This window comes from Pongo pygmaeus, chromosome 5, assembly GCF_028885625.2.
Source record: "Pongo pygmaeus isolate AG05252 chromosome 5, NHGRI_mPonPyg2-v2.0_pri, whole genome shotgun sequence".
In the NCBI taxonomy this organism is placed as follows: domain Eukaryota; kingdom Metazoa; phylum Chordata; class Mammalia; order Primates; family Hominidae; genus Pongo; species Pongo pygmaeus.
Window position 1 is genome coordinate 23,140,369 of NC_072378.2, and position 9,441 is coordinate 23,149,809.

General features: G+C 35.7%; 1 pseudogene; it reads left to right on the forward strand.

The window, feature by feature from the left end:
- The first annotated feature begins 8,158 nt into the window (after nucleotides 1–8,158).
- On the forward strand, nucleotides 8,159–8,690 carry LOC129039559 (large ribosomal subunit protein eL6-like; annotated as a pseudogene).
- Nucleotides 8,691–9,441: the final 751 nt, after the last annotated feature.

Below are 9,441 nucleotides of genomic sequence, written 5' to 3' on the forward strand. Positions count from 1 at the left end.
GATAACAGGCAGAGATTAAAACAGTTTGGAGGGCTCAGAAGAAGAGAGGAAAATTTGGGAAAGTTTGTACTTCCTAGAAACTTGGAGAGCTCAGAAGACAGGAAGATGTGAGAAAGTTTGAAACTTCCTAGAGACTTGTTGAATGGCTTTGACCAAAATACTGATAGACAATGAAGTCCAGGTTGAGATGGTCTCAGATGGAGATGGAGAACTCATTGGAAACTGGAGCAAAGGTGATTCTTGCTATGCTTTTGCAAAGAGACTGGCAGGATTTTGCCCCTGCCCTAGAGATCTGTGTAACTTTGAATTTGAGAGAGATGATGTAGGGGATCTGGTAGAAGAAATTTCTAAGCAGCAAAGCATTGAAGAGGTGATTTGAGTGCTCTTAAAATCATCCAGTTTTATTCATTCATAAAGACATGGTTTGGAATTGGAACTTATATGTAAAAAGGAAGTAGAGCATAAGAGCTGAGAAAATTTGCAGCCTGATGATGTGATAGAAAAGAAAAACCCATTTTCTGAGAAGAAATTCAAGCCAGCTGCAGAAATTTGCATAAGTAACAAGAAGCCAAATGTTAATCACCAGGACAATGGGGAAAATGTCTCCACAGCATGTCAGAGGTCTTCACAGTTGCCCTTCCCATCACAAGCCTGGAAGCCTAGGAGGAAAAAATGGTTTCATGGGCTGGGCCTAGGGCCTTGAGGTTTTGTGCAGTCTCTGGACTTGGTGCTCTGCCTCCAAGCCATTGCTAAGAGGGGCCAATGTACAGCTCAGGCCATTGTTTCAGAGGATGCAAGCCTCAAGCTTTGGCAGCTTACATGAGATATTGGGCCTGCAGGTGCACAGAAGTCATGAATTGAGATTTGGAAACTTCGGCCTAGATTTCAGATGATGTACAGAACTGTCTGGATGTCTAGGCCAAGGTGTGCTGCAGGGTCAGAACCCTCATGGAGAACCTCTGCTAGGGCAGTGCAGAAAGGAAATGTGGGGCTGGAGCCCCACACAGAGTCCCCACTGGGGCACTGCCTAGTGGAGCTGCAAGAAGAGGACCACTGTTCTCCAGACCCCAGAATGATAGATCCACTGACAGCTTGCATTGTGCACCAGGAAAAGCCACAGACACTGAATGTCAGCCCATGAAAGAAGCCAGGAGAAGGGCTGTACCCTGCAAAATCACGGGGCAGAGATGCCCAAGTCCATGTGAACACACGTCTTGCATCGGTGTGATCTGGATGTGAGACATGGAGTCAAAGGAGATCATTTTGTAGCTTTAAGATTTGACTGCCATGCTGGATCTCGGACTTGCATGGAGTCTGTAACCCCTTCGTTTTGGCCAATTTCTCCCATTTGGAGCACATGTATTTACCCAATGCCTGTACCCCAATTGTATCTAGGAAGTAACTAACTTGCTTTTGATTTTACAGGCTCATAGGTGGAAGGGACTTGCCTTGTCTCAGATGAGACTTTGGACTGTGGACTTTTGAGATAATGCTGGAATGAGCTAAGACTTGGGGGACTGTTGGGAAGGCATGATTGGTTTTGAAATGAGGGGACATAAGATTTGAAAGGAGTCAGGGGTGGAATTATATGGTTTGGCTGTGTCACCACCCAAATCTCATCTTGAATTATATAGCTCCTGTAATCTCCACGTGTCATGGGAAAGATCTGGTTGGAGATAATTGAATCATGGGTGTGGGTTTTTCCCTAGTGTTCTTATGATAGTGAATAAGTCTTACAAGATCTAATGGTTTTATAAAGGGAAGTTCCCCAGCACAGGACCTCTTGCCTGCTGTCATGTAAGATGTGCCTTTGCCTTCTATCATGATTTTGAGGCCTCCCTAGGCACGTGATACTATGAGTCCATTAAACCCCTTTTTCTTTATAAATTCCCCAGTCTCATGTATGTCCTTATAGCAGCTTGAGAATGGGCTAATACAATTACTCTGTATTCTATCTAGAAAATCCAAGAATTATGACTGCCACACATGCAATTATAGAAATGCTAATCATCCTCTCACTGTCTTTTTTTTCCCCAGTAGATACATATTTTTGTTTAAAATATAACCATTCCACAAAAGTACTTGAATCTGTTCCCAGTGCATTTACTAACAGAAAACAGAATTAGACCAACTTGGTCTCTGGATTTAATGTGCTTTGCAGACTTGTTAGGTTTAGCTGTAAATAGTCTTACTCCCTATAGTGTGGGATGTTTAAAAGTGTTTTGCTGCATACACAGAGCAAAGCTTCCACAGTGGCTAGTCAGAAATAAGCAAACGGACAGATTTAAAGTTGGGAAGATGAGGAATATAAACAGAAGAGTTCTACTTAGTTAACGTAAATATGGAAATAAAGTAAAACCAAGAGGCCTGATAGGGGTAGCCATGTTGCAATTTCCAGTTTTCATCCAGATATTTCATATCAGGTAGATCCTGTCACTAGTATCACACTTGCTATAAAGCATATTACAGTCTTTCTCTTCTGCAAATTATGTTCATGCAGTTGTTATGTGTCTTATGATGGAAAGACTTCCAAAAGGGGAAAGCAGTTTTCTTCATGTCAAATATAATAAACCCAAACCAGGTAAGTCAGTTTTGTAGCCTGGAATCCTATTTGTTTGCATTAGGTTGACTTTCTCATATATCTTCCACCAGTAATATCAAACTGTATATCCATTCTGATGATGTATAAATGGAAAATTTTCTGGTAAAATCACATGGGAACTTTCACAAGATCACTTTGACATGCTTTTTCCCTTATTTTTTTCCTGCTGTGATTTTGGAAGGCTGTATTTTTTTTTCTCCTGTTAAAATGATTAGTGCTTTAAGTGAATGAGATCACTTACTGAAATAAAAATCCAGCCAAGCCATAGTCTCATATCATGATCTCATACAGGCTCAGTCTCAAGAGAGGCCCCCTGAGAGATTTTGCAAAAATTGTTCATCCAATTGTTGTATGCAGCCTCTACTCAGAAAGGAAACGTGCTTGACAAAATTTTGTAAAAAGGGCCCCTGGATGCCAAAAACAATATAAATGCATGTGTGCCTTAATATAGGCTGTTATCTTGCAAAAACAATCTTCCTCTGTTGCACATGTAAAACCTACGGTGCATGAAACACCTGAAGACCTATGTAATCATCACTCTCTGCCTAGCAAGAGACCCAAGGTGCTGAGCTCTGTACATGGCTCTGTGCCTACAATCAATGGGGCATCTGGGGATACCCAGGCTTCCTCGCAGCTTCACTTGACTTCAGAGATTTCTGATTACTGTTCCTCTGACACACACATTTTTAAATTTTCCAGTCATTAAATACTAACAACTAGGGATAGTGGTCAATGAACATGTCTTACAGTCAAGTAAGTAGTTCCAAAATGATCATGAAAATGTGAGTTAAGTAATAATTTTTGGCTTTCCTGCAGGGTTAATCTAGAAAACACTGCAAAGTAGTAGCCACCACTTCACTGAGCTCTCTCTCATAGTTCTTCCCTTTTTCCTTCCTTGTCAGAGCCTTTTTCTTTTGACTCTAACTTTCCTCTCCATTGCTTCCCATTCTCTGCAACTTGCTCCCTCAAATCCTTCTTCTCCTTCAAAAATGCACTTCATTTTGCCTACAAATCAAATTTTTTTGTATTGAGGTAAAATTTACATAAAGTTGAAATGCATCAGTCTTAAGATAACAATTTGATACATCTTAATATATCAACATACCCTTGTTAACTACTTAATCAAGGCATAGAATACTTCCAAACGCCTGAGAAAGCTGTCCTGTGTCACCGTGTAGTCAACCTACCCCCAAAGGCAACCATTGCTTTGATTTCTATTGTCATGGATTAGTTTTGCTTTGGTTTTGAACTTTTTGCAGAATAACATATAAAATATCCTTATTTCTTTCTGGTTTCATTCAATTAACATAATGATTTTGAGATTCATCCATGTTGTCTTATGCATCAATAGGAGTTACTTTATTACTACTGTGTAGTACTCCATGGTATGAATATTCCATGATTTCTTTAATAGGCTTGCTTGATGAACAGTTTGGTTTTTTCTAGGTTTTGATATGAAGCTGCTATGAACAAAGTCTTATACAAGTCTTTTAGGATATTTCTCTTGGAAAAATAATTAGGAATGAACAGTTGAGTACATTTAACTTTATAAGAAAAAGTCAAATAGTTTTCAAAATGGTTGTACCATTTCATACATCCACTAGAAATGTATGAGTGTTCCATTGTTCCAGACTGTGACCAATATTTGTTCTTTTTAATCCAGCTATTCTAGTGAGTATAAAATGCTGTCATATACTGGTTTTAATTACCCTGATAAATAATATATTAAGCACTTTTTCATATGCTTATTAACCACTCTTAGACAGTCTTTTGTGAAATAATTGTCTTTTGTCTATATTTGATGAAAGGAGAGTTGTCTTTTTGTTTTGTCGTTATTATATATTTAAGGTACAAGTTTTTGTTTAAAATATACTCATTTCAACTGTGTTGTCTCATTTTGTGGCCAGCCTCTTCACTTTTTCGTGGAGTCTTAAAAAAATTTTTTTTAATTTTATTATTATTTTGTTTTTAGAGACTGAGTTTCACTATGTTTTCCAGGCTGGTCTCAAACTCCTGAGCTCAAGCAATCCTCCCACCTCAGCCTCACAAAGTTCTGGGATTACAGGCATGAGCAACTGAGCCAGGGTGCATATTCTTTTATCTATTCCTTAGCCTTTTGTGATGTTATTGTAAATGGGATATGAAATTTTTATTTTCAATTACTGGCTATTGTTCTATAGAAACACAATTGATTTAAGGATATTGATGCTGTGTCTTAAGAAATCGCTAAATAAATTTATAAGTTTGGCAATTGTTTTGAAGATTCCCTATGATACTCTATGTAAACAGCCATATTGTATGTAAATAAAGACTATTTTGTGTGTTTTTTTCCCAATCATTATTGCTTCTCATCCCCCTATTTCACTGGCTATACTTTCAGTATAATGTTAAGTAAAACTGATGAGTAAGTACAACTAGTATTGTTCTGAATATTAAAAGGAAAACATTCAGTATTATATCATTGTTTTTAATTTTAGCTATAGGTTTGTGCAGATGCTGTTTATCAGACTCAGAAAATTTTCTTCTATTCTTAGTTTGCTGAGAAACTTTATCATCAATGGATGTTGAATAATATCAAATGTTTACTTCTATATTTTAGTAGTTTATTGAGCTAAAATTGACATAGAATAAATCCCACATATGTAAAGTGTACAATCTGATAAGACTTTTTTTTTTTTTTGGAGTTGGAGACAGGGTCTCACTTTGTCACCCAGGCTGGAGTGCAGTGGCATGATCTGGGCCTCTGAGATTCAAGTGATCCTCCTGCCTCAGCCCCCCAAGTAGCTGGGACTACAGGTGTGCACCACCACGTCTGGCTGATTTTTGTATTTTTTGTAGAGACAGAGTTTCACCATGTTGCCCATCTAGTCTTGAACTCTTGAGCTCAAGTGATTTTCCTGCCTCTGCTTCCCAAAGTGTTAGGATTACAGGCATAAGCCACTGTGCCCAGCTGTAAGCTTTGATATATGAATACACCTGTGAAACAACATCACCACACTCAAAATAATGAATATGTCAAACATCTCCATTTATTTAGATTTTCTTTCTTAGTGATGCTTTGTAGTTTCCAGTGCTTCAGGTTGTAAATGCCTTATGTTAGATTTGTTGCTAAGTGGCTCATACTTTTGTTGCTTCTGGAAGTGAATGTTAATTTCAATTACCAATCATACCTAGTATATGGAAATGTATTTTATATTTTTATATTCACCTTGTATTCTGTAAACTTGCTAAACTCACATATTAGTTCCACTTGGATTTTTGTAGATTCTCTAAGTTTTAATACAGATTATTATGTCATCTGTGAATAATGTGTTTTATTTTGTCATTTTCAATTTAGATGCCTTTTATTTCCTTGCACTGACTTAATTGTAGTGGCTAGAGACTCCAGGGCAATGTTAAACAGAAGTGGTGTCCTTGCCTTGCCTTGTTTACATCTATGCTTATAAAGGAAATTGATCTATAAATTTATTTTCTTGTAATGTCTTCACCTGGTTTTGCTCTCAGAGTAATGTTGGCTTCACAGAGCAAATTACTAAAGAGTTCTCTCCTATCCAATATTCTAGAAGAGTTGTGAAGGCTCAGCATTATTTTTTCTGAATGTACTTATTTATTCTTTACTTTCACCCATGAAGCCATTTGTGGCTGGAGATCTTGTAGGAAGATTTTTAACTACAAATTTGTATTTATTTATAGATATGGGGCTATAAAAATTATCTATTTATTCTAACATAGGCTTTGGTAGTTTGTGTATTTCAAGGATTTTTTTCATTTTATCTAAGTTACCTAATTTATTGGCACAAAATTGTTTATAATATTTTCTTATTATCCTTTTAAATTTGTGATATCTGTAGTGATGTCACTTCTCTTACAGAAAATAGTGTTAATTTTTGTCAAACCTTTTTTTCCTGATCAGGGTGACTTGAGGTTAATCGATTAATTTCAAATAACCAGCTTTTGATTTTTTCATTTTTTTTCTATTTTTTCTCTCCATTTCACTTATTTCTGCTCTGATAGTTATTATTTTTTCTTCTGCTTACTTTGATTTAATTTGCTTTTTTTTCTAAAAAAGATTCTAAAGTTAAACATTGAGGTCATTGATATAAATTTTTTTCCAATTTTTACATGGACATTGAGTTCTGTAAGATCCCCTGTAAATATTGTCCCCCTCATTCCACAAATTTTGATGACTTTCATTTTCATCTGGTACGAAAAACATCTAATTTCTCCTTCGATTTCTTCTTTGATCTGTGAGTTATCAAGAAGTGCATTATTTCATTTCCAAATACTTGTAAATGACTTATAATATAATTCTGTTGTGGGTAGAGAAGATACTTTTACTAACTCAAATATTTTGAAATGTATTGAGACTTGTCATATAGCACAGAATACGGTCCATCTTGGTAAACGATTTGTGTGCACATGAAAAAAAGTGCATATTCTGCTGTTGTGTGCTTTGTTCTATCACCGGCAATTAAATAAAAGTGGCGAATAAGTTATATTTTCCATGTATTCAGAACTTTATGACTTTCAGTTTCTTCTAGCAATTATTAGAGGTAAACAATTAACAAGGAAGAAAATGTAAACCAAGCATAGGAATAATTACTTTAAGAATAAATTATATAAGCAAGGCAATTAGGAATAAAACTGTATATTTAAGAAGAACGAATCTGCTATATCTACATATACAAAATATATAAAAAATATTATGAGTGAGTAATGCCTCAAAAATACATAACAATTCTAAATCGGTGTGTACCTTATAAAAGACTTCAAATTCATGAAGCCAAAACTGTTAGAACAGAAATAATAAGCTAACTTTATTGTCATAATTATTAACACTCGGGTTACAGTAATTGATAGAAAAAGTTGACAGAAAATCAGTAAAAATGTAGAACACTTGAACAATACTATCAATTAAATTGACGTAATTGGTATTTATAAAGTACTTTACTCACAAATAGCTGAAAGTAAGTTATTAGTAAGTGAACACAGAATATACACAATCAGGTCATATTTTGGGTGATAAGTATCAGTAATTTTAAAAGGTTTGAAAACATAAATGATATATTATTTAACCAACACAGAATTAATGTAGAAATCAAAACCATAAAAAAGTTGGAAAATCCCCAAATATATGAAAATTGAACAATGAATTTCTACACACCCACAGTTCATATGATAAATTACATGGCTCTCTTTCCCACCTTGCAAAATGGTGAGTGAAAAACTTGAGAAGACCGATACTAAAAAGAAGAAACCTGAAGCCAAGAAGGCTAAGGCCAGTGGTTAGGTTAAAAATATTAACCTGAAGGCTAAACAGCCCAAGAAGAGGAAGCCTCACTGCAGTCAAAATCCTGTCATCATCATCGAAGGAATTAGCAAACATTCCCAATCTGCTATGTATTTCTGAAGGGTCATATTCAAGATGAAGCACTTAGCTGCTGAATCCAGGGTTTTAAAAAAAAAAAAAAAAAAAGGATGGAGGTTCTTGCCACTGTCCCCAGAACTAGTTGGTGGTCATATGAATGTGGTACCTGAGTGGTTAAACTTCACAAAATGCCTAGATACTATTCTACTGAAGATAAGCCTCAAAAGCTGTTGAGCCACAACAAAAACTCCTCCAGTCAGCATGTGAAAAAAATGTGAGCTAGCAACTCTCCTAGGACCATTCTGCTCATCCTGACTGGGCACTACAGGGCAATAGACTGGTTGCTGTAAAGCAGTTGAGCAGTGGCTTGTTACTTGTGACTGAACCTGTTGTTCTTAATCAGTTTCTTCTGCATAGAACACACCAGAAATTTGTCATTGCCACCTCCACAAAAATTGATATCAATGATGCAAAAATCCCCCAACATCTCACTCATGTTTACTTTAAGAAGCAGCAGCCATGGAAGCTCAGACAGCAGAAAGATGAGATCTTAGACATAGAAAAAGAGAAATATGAGATTACAGAGCAGCACAAGATTGATCAGAAAGCTGTGGACTTACAAAAGTTACCAAAAATTAAAATTATTCCTCAGCTCCAGGACTACCTGTGATCTGTGTGTGTCTGATGAATGGTGTTTATCCTCACAAACTGGTTTTCTAAATTTCTTACAAAGAACCTAATTAAATAACTGATATATTTTTGTAAGAAAAGGAGTAAAAAAGAAATTACACAGCAAGTTAGAAAACATTTTGAACCTAATGAACTTTAAAATATCAAAATTTGTGATGTGTAACTGCAGTGAACTAAATGTTTGCCATTTCCCACCAAAAATAATTTATGTGGAAATCCTTGTGTATTTCAAGGATTTTTTTCATTTTATTTAAGTTACCTAATTTATTGGCAAAAAATTGTTCATAATATTTTCTTATTATCCTTTTAAATCTGTGATATCTGTAGTGATGTCACCTCTCTTACAGAAAACAGTGTTAATTTTTGTCAAACCCTTTTTTCCTGATCAGGCTGACTTGAGGTTAATCCATTTTATTAATCTCAAACAATCAGCTTTTGATTTTGTCATTTTTTTTCTATTTTTTTCTCCATTTCACCTATTTCTGCTTTGATAGTTATTATTTTTTTCTTCTGCTTCCTTTGATTTAATTTGCTCTTCAATTTTATGATTTAAAATTGATGATTAATAGAATGATTATAGAAAGTGGAGACTTTGGGAGATAATTAGGTCACATGTGTGGAATTCTCATGAATGGGATTCGTGCCCTTATAAAAGGGACCCCAGAGAACTCCCTTGCCCTTTTTGTTTTGTTGTTGTTGTTATGTAAAAATGCAACAAGAAGTTAGTCTGTAACTCACATGAGGGTAATCGGTAGAACCTGACTGTGCTAGCTGGCAGCCT